Source organism: Lithobates pipiens, unplaced genomic scaffold (genome assembly GCF_037356315.1).
Source record: "Lithobates pipiens isolate NorthernLeopardFrog02 unplaced genomic scaffold, aLitPip1_a1.2 Scaffold_10, whole genome shotgun sequence".
In the NCBI taxonomy this organism is placed as follows: Eukaryota; Metazoa; Chordata; class Amphibia; order Anura; family Ranidae; genus Lithobates; species Lithobates pipiens.
In genome coordinates this window covers 32,755,254-32,768,278 of record NW_027507686.1, presented here as the reverse complement: position 1 = coordinate 32,768,278, position 13,025 = coordinate 32,755,254, and the positions used below count along the sequence as shown (strand labels likewise).

General features: G+C 49.2%; 1 long non-coding RNA gene across 2 annotated transcripts; it reads left to right on the top strand.

The window, feature by feature from the left end:
• Positions 1-5,904: 5,904 nt before the first annotated feature.
• LOC143929345 (uncharacterized) lies at positions 5,905-11,841 on the top strand. Of its 2 annotated transcripts, none has more exons than XR_013262537.1 (4): positions 5,905-6,283; positions 7,599-7,665; positions 10,521-10,615; positions 11,655-11,841. It is a non-coding gene; the product is annotated as an uncharacterized LOC143929345 (long non-coding RNA). The 2 variants fall into 2 exon arrangements; XR_013262538.1 differs by having other exon boundaries at positions 5,912-6,283; positions 11,658-11,841.
• Positions 11,842-13,025: the final 1,184 nt, after the last annotated feature.

The window sequence follows — 13,025 nt, the reverse complement described above, 5'->3', positions numbered from 1 at the left end:
ATGCACATTGTGAGAAGCTCACAGTGTGCAGTGAAATCAGAATAAGCCATTTTAGTCCAGGTAAGGTTTAAGATTGAAGGGAAGCCCGGAGGTCAGAAGGTCTCCAAGGAGGCCAAAGCCGACATGTGTTGGAGGTAGACATGTGCAGTTTGTTTCGTTCTGAATTAAAATTCGGACACATTTTTCGTTTTTCGGAAATTCTGATGTATCCGTATTTCCGAATTACAATAGTAAGGAATTTAGAGGAATCCAAAATAATGGAAAAAAATTGGGACATAATTCGAATCGATTTGAATAGTTTTCTAATCAATCTTGAATAGTTTTCAAAATTCGAACTGATTCTATTTGAATTTTGGAAAATGGTTATATTCTTTCTATTCTATTCTTTTTGAATTCTATTCTATTCTTTTTTTTCTATTTAAATGTACTCTGAAATTCAAATTCAAATTGCAGAAGATGGTTATATTAGAATAGAAAACAAAAGTACAGAACAGAATAGAAGAGAACAAATAAAATAGAATAAAAAAAGAATAGAATAAAATAGAAAGAATATGACCATATTCTACAATTTGAATTTAAAATAGAATAAATTTAAATAGAAAAAAAATAGAATAGCATTCAAAAAGAATAGAATAGAAAGAATATCAAATAGAATCAATTTGAATTTGGATATAATAGAAAAGAATAGATTACATAGAATAGAAAATAACAGAATAGTATATATATATATATATATATATATATATATATATATATATATATATAAAAACAGAATAGATTAGAAAGATTATAACCATCTTCAGAAATTCGAATAGAATAAATTTGAATTTGAATAGAAAAGAATAGAATTGAATAAACAAATAGAAAAGAATAGAATAGAAAGTATATAACAATATAACTGTTTTCCGAAATTTGAATAGAAAAGAATAGAATAGAATAGAATATAGAAAACAATAGAATAAAATGGAATAGAAAGAATATAACCATCATCCAAAATGTGAATGCAATTCGAATGGAAATTGGAATTGATTGGAATTCTGAAAATTCCAATCGATTTGAATATGAATAAACAAAGCAAAATTCCAAAAACGCATTTAATGAAACAAATTTATGGAAATAAAACTAAACATTTTTTTTTCGTTCTGCACATCTAGTTGGGGGTTCTCTGTGTTCAGCTCTATAATCACAGATCACTGATATATCAGATGATTAGATGATTAGTTATTATATATAGGATCAGATGGTGGGGCAGTGCAGAGAGAGGGAGGGTTAGTGATGAGGGAGGGGCAGGAAGTGGGAGGGATTGTTGCTGATGAGGGAGGGATTAGTTATATATATATATATATATATATATATATATATATATATATATATCATAGGATCAGATGGTGGGGCAGTACAGAGCAAGGGAGGGGTTAGTGTTGAGAGAGGGAGGGGCAGTGCAGAGTGAGGAAGGGGTTAGGGTTGAGGGAGGGGCAGGAGGTGGGAGGGATTGTTGCTGATGAGGGAGGGGCAGTACAGAGCGAGGGAGGGGTTAGTGTTGAGAGAGGGAGGGGCAGTGTAGAGAGAGGGAGGAGTTAGTGTTGAGGGAGGGGCAGGAGGTGTGAGGGATTGTTGCTGATGAGGGAGGGGCAGTACAGAGAGGGAGGGGTTAGTGTTGAGGGAGGGGCAGGAAGTGGGAGGGATTGTTGCTGATGAGGGAGGGGCAGTACAGAGAGAGGGAGGGGTTAGTGTTGAGGGAGGGGCAGGAAGTGGGAGGGATTGTTGCTGATGAGGAAGGGGCAGTGCAGAGAGAGGGAGGGGTTAGTGTTGAGAGAGGGAGGGGCAGTGCAGAGAGGGAGGGGTTAGTGTTGAAGGAGGGGCAGGAAGTGGGAGGGATTGTTGCTGATGAGGGAGGGGCAGTACAGAGAGAGGGAGAGGTTAGTGTTGAGGGAGGGGCAGGAAGTGGGAGGGATTGTTGCTGATGAGGAAGGGGCAGTGCAGAGAGAGGGAGGGGTCAGTGTTGAGAGAGGGAGGGGCAGTGCAGAGAGAGGGAGGGGTTAGTGTTGAGAGAGGGGCAGGAAGTGGGAGGGATTGTTGCTGATGAGGGAGGGGCAGTACAGAGAGAGGGAGGGGTTAGTGTTGAGGGAGGGGCAGGAAGTGGGAGGGATTGTTGCTGATGAGGAAGGGGCAGTGCAGAGAGAGGGAGGGGTTAGTGTTGAGAGAGGGAGGGGCAGTGCAGAGAGGGAGGGGTTAGTGTTGAAGGAGAGGCAGGAAGTGGGAGGGATTGTTGCTGATGAGGGAGGGGCAGTACAGAGAGAGAGAGATTAGTGTTGAGGGAGGGGCAGGAAGTGGGAGGGATTGTTGCTGATGAGGAAGGGGCAGTGCAGAGAGAGGGAGGGGTCAGTGTTGAGAGAGGGAGGGGCAGTGCAGAGAGGGAGGGGTTAGTGTTGAAGGAGGGGCAGGAAGTGGGAGGGATTGTTGCTGATGAGGGAGGGGCAGTACAGAGAGAGGGAGAGGTTAGTGTTGAGGGAGGGGCAGAAAGTGGGAGGGATTGTTGCTGATGAGGAAGGGGCAGTGCAGAGAGAGGGAGGGGTCAGTGTTGAGAGAGGGAGGGGCAGTGCAGAGAGAGGGAGGGGTTAGTGTTGAGAGAGGGGCAGGAAGTGGGAGGGATTGTTGCTGATGAGGGAGGGGCAGTACAGAGAGAGAGAGAGATTAGTGTTGAGGGAGGGGCAGGAAGTGGGAGGGATTGTTGCTGATGAGGAAGGGGCAGTGCAGAGAGAGGGAGGGGTCAGTGTTGAGAGAGGGAGGGGCAGTGCAGAGAGAGGGAGGGGTTAGTGTTGAGGGAGGGGCAGGAAGTGGGAGGGATTGTTGCTGATGAGGGAGGGGCAGCACGGAGAGAGGGAGGGGTTAGTGTTGAGGGAGGGGCAGAAAGTGGGAGGGATTGTTGCTGATGAGGGAGGGGCAGTACAGAGAGAGGGAGGGGTTAGTGTTGAGGGAGGGGCAGGAAGTGGGAGGGATTGTTACTGATGAGGAAGGAGCAGTGCTGAGAGAGGCAGGGGTTAGTGTTGAGAGAGGGAGGGGCAGTGCAGAGAGGGAGGGGTTAGTGTTGAAGGAGGGGCAGGAAGTGGGAGGGATTGTTGCTGATGATTGAGGGGAAGTGCAGAGAGAGGGAGGGGTTTGTGTTGAGGGAGGGGCAGGAAGTGGGAGGGATTGTTGCTGATGAGGGAGGGGCAGTACAGAGCGAGGGAGGGGTTAGTGTTGAGAGAGGGAGGGGTTAGTGATGAGGGAGGGGCAGGAAGTGGGAGGGATTGTTGCTGATGAGGGAGGGGCAGTACAGAGCGAGGGAGGGGTTAGTGTTGAGAGAGGGAGGGCCAGTGTAGAGAGAGGGAGGGGTTAGTGTTGAGGGAGGGGCAGGAGGTGTGAGGGATTGTTGCTGATGAGGGAGGGGCAGTACAGAGAGGGAGGGGTTAGTGTTGAGGGAGGGGCAGGAAGTGGGAGGGATTGTTGCTGATGAGGGAGGGGCAGTACAGAGAGAGGGAGGGGTTAGTGTTGAGGGAGGGGCAGGAAGTGGGAGGGATTGTTGCTGATGAGGAAGGGGCAGTGCAGAGAGAGGGAGGGGTTAGTGTTGAGAGAGGGAGGGGCAGTGCAGAGAGGGAGGGGTTAGTGTTGAAGGAGGGGCAGGAAGTGGGAGGGATTGTTGCTGATGAGGGAGGGGCAGTACAGAGAGAGGGAGAGGTTAGTGTTGAGGGAGGGGCAGGAAGTGGGAGGGATTGTTGCTGATGAGGAAGGGGCAGTGCAGAGAGAGGGAGGGGTCAGTGTTGAGAGAGGGAGGGGCAGTGCAGAGAGAGGGAGGGGTTAGTGTTGAGAGAGGGGCAGGAAGTGGGAGGGATTGTTGCTGATGAGGGAGGGGCAGTACAGAGAGAGGGAGGGGTTAGTGTTGAGGGAGGGGCAGGAAGTGGGAGGGATTGTTGCTGATGAGGAAGGGGCAGTGCAGAGAGAGGGAGGGGTTAGTGTTGAGAGAGGGAGGGGCAGTGCAGAGAGGGAGGGGTTAGTGTTGAAGGAGAGGCAGGAAGTGGGAGGGATTGTTGCTGATGAGGGAGGGGCAGTACAGAGAGAGAGAGATTAGTGTTGAGGGAGGGGCAGGAAGTGGGAGGGATTGTTGCTGATGAGGAAGGGGCAGTGCAGAGAGAGGGAGGGGTCAGTGTTGAGAGAGGGAGGGGCAGTGCAGAGAGGGAGGGGTTAGTGTTGAAGGAGGGGCAGGAAGTGGGAGGGATTGTTGCTGATGAGGGAGGGGCAGTACAGAGAGAGGGAGAGGTTAGTGTTGAGGGAGGGGCAGAAAGTGGGAGGGATTGTTGCTGATGAGGAAGGGGCAGTGCAGAGAGAGGGAGGGGTCAGTGTTGAGAGAGGGAGGGGCAGTGCAGAGAGAGGGAGGGGCAGTGCAGAGAGAGGGAGGGGTTAGTGTTGAGAGAGGGGCAGGAAGTGGGAGGGATTGTTGCTGATGAGGGAGGGGCAGTACAGAGAGAGAGAGAGATTAGTGTTGAGGGAGGGGCAGGAAGTGGGAGGGATTGTTGCTGATGAGGAAGGGGCAGTGCAGAGAGAGGGAGGGGTCAGTGTTGAGAGAGGGAGGGGCAGTGCAGAGAGAGGGAGGGGTTAGTGTTGAGGGAGGGGCAGGAAGTGGGAGGGATTGTTGCTGATGAGGGAGGGGCAGCACGGAGAGAGGGAGGGGTTAGTGTTGAGGGAGGGGCAGAAAGTGGGAGGGATTGTTGCTGATGAGGGAGGGGCAGTACAGAGAGAGGGAGGGGTTAGTGTTGAGGGAGGGGCAGGAAGTGGGAGGGATTGTTACTGATGAGGAAGGAGCAGTGCAGAGAGAGGGAGGGGTTAGTGTTGAGAGAGGGAGGGGCAGTGCAGAGAGGGAGGGGTTAGTGTTGAAGGAGGGGCAGGAAGTGGGAGGGATTGTTGCTGATGATTGAGGGGAAGTGCAGAGAGAGGGAGGGGTTTGTGTTGAGGGAGGGGCAGGAAGTGGGAGGGATTGTTGCTGATGAGGGAGGGGCAGTACAGAGCGAGGGAGGGGTTAGTGTTGAGAGAGGGAGGGGTTAGTGATGAGGGAGGGGCAGGAAGTGGGAGGGATTGTTGCTGATGAGGGAGGGGCAGTACAGAGAGAGGGAGGGGTTAGTGTTGAGAGAGGGGCAGAAGGTGGGAGGGATTGTTGCTAATGAGGGAGGGCTTAGTGTTGAGAGAGGGAGGGGTTAGTGATGAGGGAGGGGCAGGAAGTGGGAGGGATTGTTGCTGATGAGGGAGGGGCAGTACAGAGAGAGGGAGGGGTTAGTGTTGAGGGAGGGGCAGGAGGTGGGAGGGATTGTTGCTGATGAGGGAGGGGCAGTACAGAGCGAGGGAGGGGTTAGTGTTGAGGGAGGGATTGTTGCTGATGAGGGAGGGGCAGACAGAGGGAGGGGCAGGAAGTGGGAGGGATTGTTGCTGATGAGGAAGGGGCAGTGCAGAGAGAGGGAGGGGTTAGTGTTGAGAGAGGGAGGGGCAGAAGGTGGGAGGGATTGTTGCTGATGAGGGAGGGGCAGTACAGAGAGAGGGAGGGCTTAGTGTTGAGGGAGGGGCAGTGCAGAGAGAGGGAGGGGTAAGTGATGAGGGAGGGGCAGGAAGTGGGAGGGATTGTTGCTGATGAGGAAGGGGCAGTGCAGAGAGGGAGGGGTTAATTTTGAGAGAGGGAGGGGCAGAAGGTGGGAGGGATTGTTGCTGATGAGGGAGGGGCAGTACAGAGCGAGGGTGGGTTTAGTGTTGAGAGAGGGAGGGGTTAGTTTTGAGGGAGGGGCAGGAAGTGGGAGGGATTGTTGCTGATGAAGGAGGGGCGGTGTGGGGTAGCAGAGCGATATGTCGCTCTGAAGGGCAAAATTTGCCATTTCTGCAACATATTCTCCCCTGTATGAGGAAGAGAATTCAGCTTGGGGTGGAGTTTTATCTCTGACGGCCAATCACAGCTCTGCTGTATAAACGTGGAGCTCCGCCTCCTGTGACCAGCTTTGAAGAAACATTGCGCATGCGTAGTGTAGGAGGAGGTGGCGACGCGCACGGGATGGCGCGCAGAGCAACTCTTTCCGCTTGACAACGGCTTGTCGTCTCCATGGTGATGTTCCCGGAAGAGGCGGAGCTGGAACGCTGACATCCGTGGCTCCGATTGGCTGGTTGGGAGAGCGGGGTGTATTCCGTGCGGCCTTGGGAAGAGCGGAGAAAGAGCCGGGAGATGGCGGACAGTACGGATCCCAAGACGGTACAAGACCTGACCGAGGTGGTGAGTGCGGGGAGGAGGGGCCACATGCTGTCTGTAGGAGACACAGTGCACTGCCAGGGGCCCCGTACCCAGATCGCTGCTCCTGAGGGCCCCACACAGGAAGGATGATAATCCTGTCTATCAGTGTCCCCTCTATACATTGATTATCTTGGTACAATGACATCTGACAGCCGGTGGATATATTAGGCAGCAAGTGAACATGTTGTCCCCGAAGTTGATGTGTTTGAAAGCAGATGAAATGGAGATGGCAGTTTGCTGTGGGGTGGCAGAGCGGTCAGGGTGCCCATACTGAGCCGTGTCCTCAGCGCCCTCAATGGGCACATGGGCATCAGACCTGGACCACAGAGCAATGGAATAAGGCAGACTGGTCTGATGATCACGGTTTCTTTTACACCATGTGGATGGCGGGGTGTGCGCGGCGGGGTGTGCGGGCGGGCTGTGTGCGGCGGGGTGTGCGGGTGGGGTGTGTGCATCGCTTACCTAGGGAAGAGATGGCACCGGGATGCAGTATGAGAAGTGAAGCTGGCGGAGGCAGTGGGATGCTTTGGGAAATGTTCTGCTGGGAAACATTGTGCCCTGCCATTCATTGGATGGTACTTTGATATGGACTGTACCACCTACCTAATCATTGATTACCAAGTCCCACCCCTTCATGGAAAACGTATTCTCTGATGGCAGTGGCCTCTTTAGGCACGATTAATGTGCCCTGCCACACTGCAGACATGGTTCAAGAATAGTTTGAGGAACATAAAGCGTTTACGGTGTTAACTTGGCCTCCAGATTCCCCAGATCTCAATCCAATGGAGCATCTGTGGGATGTGCTGGAAAAAGAGGCCCCATACAGGTGTTGTTACTCTAACATTGACACCCACAGCGGATCACGTGGTTGCTGTGCGTCTGTAGTACGATGTGGGGAAACGCAGCAACATTCAGTTTCCTTCATCACATCCGTGTGAACCAGGGCTAAAGGATCTGCTACTGAGGGCTTGGTGGTGCCAGACACCACAGTGAGGGGACCTTCAGAGGGCTAGTGGCACCCATACCTTGAGGGGTCAGGGAGAGGACCGACTCCGTATTAAGTGGGTGGTCACAAAGTTATGGCTTTTTTTTTTTTTTTTTCCCCTTATGTGTGTGTACCTCTCCTCCATGTCCCCTCTACATTCCCCTATATACAGCCCCGCCCCCCCCACCTCCCCCTTATATACAACCTTCCCATGTTCCCCCTCTACATCTCACAACCTCACCATTGTAATTGTACACCTGGCAGTAAATGGGGTCCTCTTCTCAGCTCCTGATTGGTTCTTTTCTCTTACAGGTCCAGAATCTTCTCCAGCAGATGCAGGACAAGTTCCAGACCATGTCTGACCAGATCATCGGCAGAAATATCCTTTCCTGGACACAAGGGGTATTACTCCTTCCAGAAATCCCACCTCCCTTATTATATATTCTGTACTATACACAGGCTGATCTCTGATTGGATGCCACAGAAGGGGGTGTAGTCGAGTGTTCTTCCCGACCAATCAGAGCAGACCATGTGACTGCTTGTTTTTTTTGTTTTTTTTTATGTGCATGGGGGAGGGGGGGGGTGAGTGAGGTTAGTGTCTATTTGAGGCCTCTTGCACATCGTGTCCTACCCTTCGTGCTGTGTCTGATTGGCTGCGGCAACACACATACATTAGCATACACCTGCACTCTATGTGGGGCTATCAGAGACTCTGGCACTAGGGGCCAATCTGACCCATGAAGGCAGTGGTCACTGGGGGCCATTCTGGTGGTGGGGGGGAGGTGGTCACATGCTACCCACTAACACAGTCAATTTTGATTGACCAGCCAGAAAACTCCCGTTCTGTCCCATCCATGATGACCTAGACATGATTGACAGATCACAATCCCACCATGTTCAGTTCTAATTTCCAGTGCATGATGGGAATTGTAGTTTGATCCAGCAGTGCCAAACACTGAGGGAATGGTGTGGACGCTTTGTACATACCTCTTCCGGGTGCCCAGAGTTTTCTCTTTCAAGGTAATGACATGACCTAATGCACTTTACAGAGGTCATTTATTCACAAAAAAAAAATTTAAAAATCACGTTTGCAATTTACATGAGACAGGAAGTAATGGGCTAAATTAATCACTTCCCGTCCAACAACGTACCGGTACATCACTGGACCACGGTGGTTGTACCAAAAGATGCAGGCATATTTCCAGTACAGTTTTTTTTTTTTAGAGCCAGCTCACCAGAGGCATGGCAGCGTCCACTGCGGCTCTCTGGCTTTCCAGTCCCATCGGGAGACCTGAGCAGCTAGCTGGCGCATCCGTCGGCTGGCTGGACAGCTGAACAAAGCCAGGACCGGCTTTGATTATCTGTTCCTTTAGGCTGGGTTCACACTGGAGCGGCTACGAGAACCGCACTGCAGTGCAAATCGCATCCGATCTCTGTGCGATGCGAGTTCAGCCATACAGATAGTATGGCTGAATTTGCATCGCACCCGCCGCAAACTCGCACGGGACCCTTTTTTTGGTCCGCAGCAGAATCGGATCGCATGGGTGTTCACACCATGCGATCCGATTCCTGTCCGAGTTTGCAGATTGCACTGCGATATGCAAACTGATCTGGGGGTGTCATTAAGGTTTCACTGACACTCCCAGCAATTCGCATAGGGCAGTGTGAACTGCCAGTGGGAGGCATGCGATGCGGGAACCTGCCGCGGATTTGCGGCGTTCCCGCATCGCTTCAGTGTGAACCCAGCCTTATAGTAAACCGGACTGATGACCTGACATCACTTCCAGTTTACTTGGAAACTATCAGCACCCATTTTTGGAAAGCATTTAAAAAGCCTGAACTTGGAAGCACACTTTGGTCCTGCACACGCAATGGCAGAAGGGACAATGTGTCAAGCGGTAAATGACAGGATACGACTATTTCATTCTGAGAACTGTCTGGTTAAGAGTTCCCCTTTAAGCTGACCCATGTTGAAGGTCATCCTCCTCTTCATTACAAACCGAACTCTAACCCCTCACAATGCAGTGGGCTGAGCTGTGTCCACGGCAACTCTCTGTACCTCCATAGCAAGCCATTGTTACCGAGGAGACTGTAAACTAACAATACTTCGGCCTCCATCCTGATTAATGAGCTACGGAGCCTTCCTCTTCAGTGAAGAGGAAATGTGCACTTCCTATAAAAAAAGGACTTTATGTGGGAGAGTAATGGCGCTTACAGGGACAGACTCGAAGAAATGGCCTTCCCTGCGCCTGCACGGACGATAAGAAATCGGATGTGTAGCTGCTGTGCCCATTCTGAGCAACCTTTGGGCTCAGGGGTTACAAGTCCTGGACAGGAAGCCTGCTGTGTGTGGTAGAATATCCTCCCCTAGTATGAACAGGGCTAGAAATCATTTCCCATTCTGGTGTACATACTGCAGACAGTACAGCACTTTCTGTGACGGGACCCAGAGACTCAGCAAGGCAAACGAATGAAAAGAGTTAAAAAATGGTATTAAAAAACAAAACTAAATAGTGATGGGAACGAAGGAGCCAATTGGGACTGACTAGTAAATCAAGGGATATAAAGGGGTAAATAGTATAACCTGTGTGCAGCAACCCCCAGCCCTCCCGCCTACTTACCTGAGCCCCATCTCAGCCCAGCTATGTGCATGAGAGCAGCAGCTATCCCAGGTCTCTCTTCTCATTGGCTCACACAGCAGCATAAGCAATTGGCTCCTGCTACTGTCAATCACAGGCAGTGAGCCGATGAGGAGAGAGTGGGGGCGGAGCTGAGCTGCGGTCTGTCTGTGAATGGACTTTTTTTATTTTTTTATCACAACCTTTATAATCACTTTTAGCCAGCTTTGCGGCTTTGAAATCATGCTACTTCTGTGCGATTTCAAAGCTGTCGGTCAGTGATATCCTATGCGGCTTGCTGACATCTGTATGTAAAGGCACATATTCGCCAGCACACCAAGGATCCTCAAATGTCGTCCAAAGGTTTTTCTTGCAGAGTGATCACATCACAAGAGAGTGCAACGTTTCGAAGCCTCACAGGACCCTTTGACAGGCATGGGGAGAAGGGGCTCTTATGACCTTCAGAACCTGTTTCATAAACACTCCAGCAATAGAAAGGACTTTTATATAATCGGGTTCTTTCTCAGGCGTTTTCCCCTTACATACAGAGTGTATTGTGGTGATCTAGTTTCTCTGTGTACATCGCCACTGTATGTGCTTTCCTTAATCCAAACACTTGATGAGATGAGCACACGCATTGATGACCTGGAGAAGAACATCGCAGATCTTATGACACAAGCCGGTGTGGAGGAGGAGGACCCGGGAAACAAGGTCAGTGCCAAGCCCCCCCCGATCCCTGCACTCTCTCTAATAATTTTTTTTTATTTTTTTTTTATGTCCACTGTGTTTGGGATCTACATTTTGGGGTTAACAATGTATCCTCACAAAGGCAGTGCGTTTTGACCACAGTGCGGGAAACTCGCGGCACGTGCCTCTTTGGCATTGCGTTCTGGTGTGAACCGGCCCTAACAGGACCATTTGCCTGGTGATATTTGACTTCATCAGTGTTGTTCAAGTAGATCTCCATCTCCCCAAGGTTGCCTACCCCTGCACTAGGTTTTGGTTAGGGGTATCAGAGTAAAAGGGTTGAATACAAAAGCACGCCGCACTTTTCACATATTTATTTGTAAACAAATGTTGAAAACCATTTTATCATATGCCACTTTGTGTTGGTCTATTACAAAAAAATATATTTAAATTTTTGGTTGTAAACATGACAAAATGGTGGAAAATTTCAAGACACTATCTGTCATCTATCTTAAATACTAGATCAAGGTTTGATCTAGGTCAGGGTTAGTGTTTGGGTCAAAGGTTAGGGTCAGTATATTTTGGGCAGGATTTTATTAAAAAAGCATTTTTTAACTTTAGGTTGGACAAAAAACAAGTAAAATGCGCACTATTGTTTTTGGACTGTACTATGCAACACCTAACATATACATATGTGGTATCACTGCAATTGTCAGGGGCAGGAGAATTTATTTTGGGTTCTTCTTTAGTGGTAAGTTATGGTAGTAACAATAAATATACAACTAAATTAAAAAAAAAAAATTTTTTTTTTTTTTTTTTTTTTTTTTTTTACTTTTTTGAGCCATCATCCTCCTGATGATGATCCTGAGATATCCATTACAACAAGGTATAATCCACCTGGATGTATAAAGTAGTTTGTGATTATGTACGGTTTTACTGATGCATTGCAAAATTGTGCTTGGGCATTTTAGATTTGTTTTATCCTCAGACACAAAGGGGAAAATGTCCCCACACATGGTTCCAGCTGATTGGTCGCTCTCTCTCTCTCTCTCTTTTTTTCCAGCAGGCCCCCAAGTGATTCTGGGTGACATTTTCTATCAAGATTGTCGTCTGCAGTTTTCTAATTCCGGATGTGATAGCGGTCATTTAATAATGTATTGTATATTTAGAGTGTTTTGTTTTGTACTTTATGATGACCTGTGATGTCACTTTTATTTTAAACATATACAGTAAAATAAATGTAAAACAACAACTCTGCTGTTTTTTCTTTTTCTTAAGAACGAAAGGAGAACAGAGCGTCTCCAGGCACAGACAGAGGGTGACACCATTATTAAAAGCCAGCTTGCACAGAGGGTGATACCACTATTTGGAGACAGCCTGCACATACAGAGGGTGACATTAATTTTCATAGCCATACTCAGATCCTGTTTGCACAGAGGATGACACGGCTATTCAGAGCCAGACTGCACAGACAGCAGGTGACACCATAATATTACAGCCGGGATGCACACAAAGATGGTGACACCATTATTCGGAGCCAGCCTGTACAGAGGGCAACACCACTGTACAAAGCCAGGCTGCACAGACAGAGGGTGACACCAGTATTCAGAGCCAGTCTGCACAAAGGTTGGCACCACTATTCAGAGCTGGACTGCACAGACGGTGCCACCACTAGACAGGCAGGTGGTGCAGAGAGAGGGTGGCACTATTATTCATATGCTGCAGCTTTGTGTCACCTTCAAGCTGGTATTGGAGTATGGATGAGCTTCATCCCAATGGTGAGGTACATTGCATTACCATTCCACTGAAAACTGAATCTAAAGCCAGGCACGTGAGTTAGAATCCCTGTCAGGTTTTAACCCCCCCCCCCCCCCCCCCCCGAGGATATTCACCTTCTGTGTGTCCTGGTGTCACCAAGACAGGAAGTGACAAAAATCCAAAATGTTAGTTATCACTAAAATACGAATAGAGAGAAATCTTCCTACGTGGGGGACACCTGTTCTGGTGACAACTAAGAGGAGAATTCTCTTACTTCCTGTTGTGTCTTCAGGCCTGGAATTAAAGGGATTGTACAGGCCCAAGGTTTTTTTCATCTTAATGCATTAAGATAAAAAAAACTTCTGTATGCAGTAGCAGCCCCCCAAAACACTTACCTGAGCCCATGTTTATCCAGTGATTGTTGTAGGAGTTTCTCAGCTGGCTGGGATTCCCCTCCTCATTGGTTGAGACAGCAGCGTGGGCCAATCTGCAGAGAGAGGGGGTGGGTTGGGTCACGGCTCCATGTCTGAATGGACAAAGGGAGCTGTGATATGGCTCGGGTACCCCCATAGCAAGCTGGTTGCTGTGGGGGCACTTAACAGGACGGAGGGACCAGGATCACAGAAGAGGTACCCAAGAAGCGGAGGATCTGCGCTGCTCTATGCAAAACCAACTG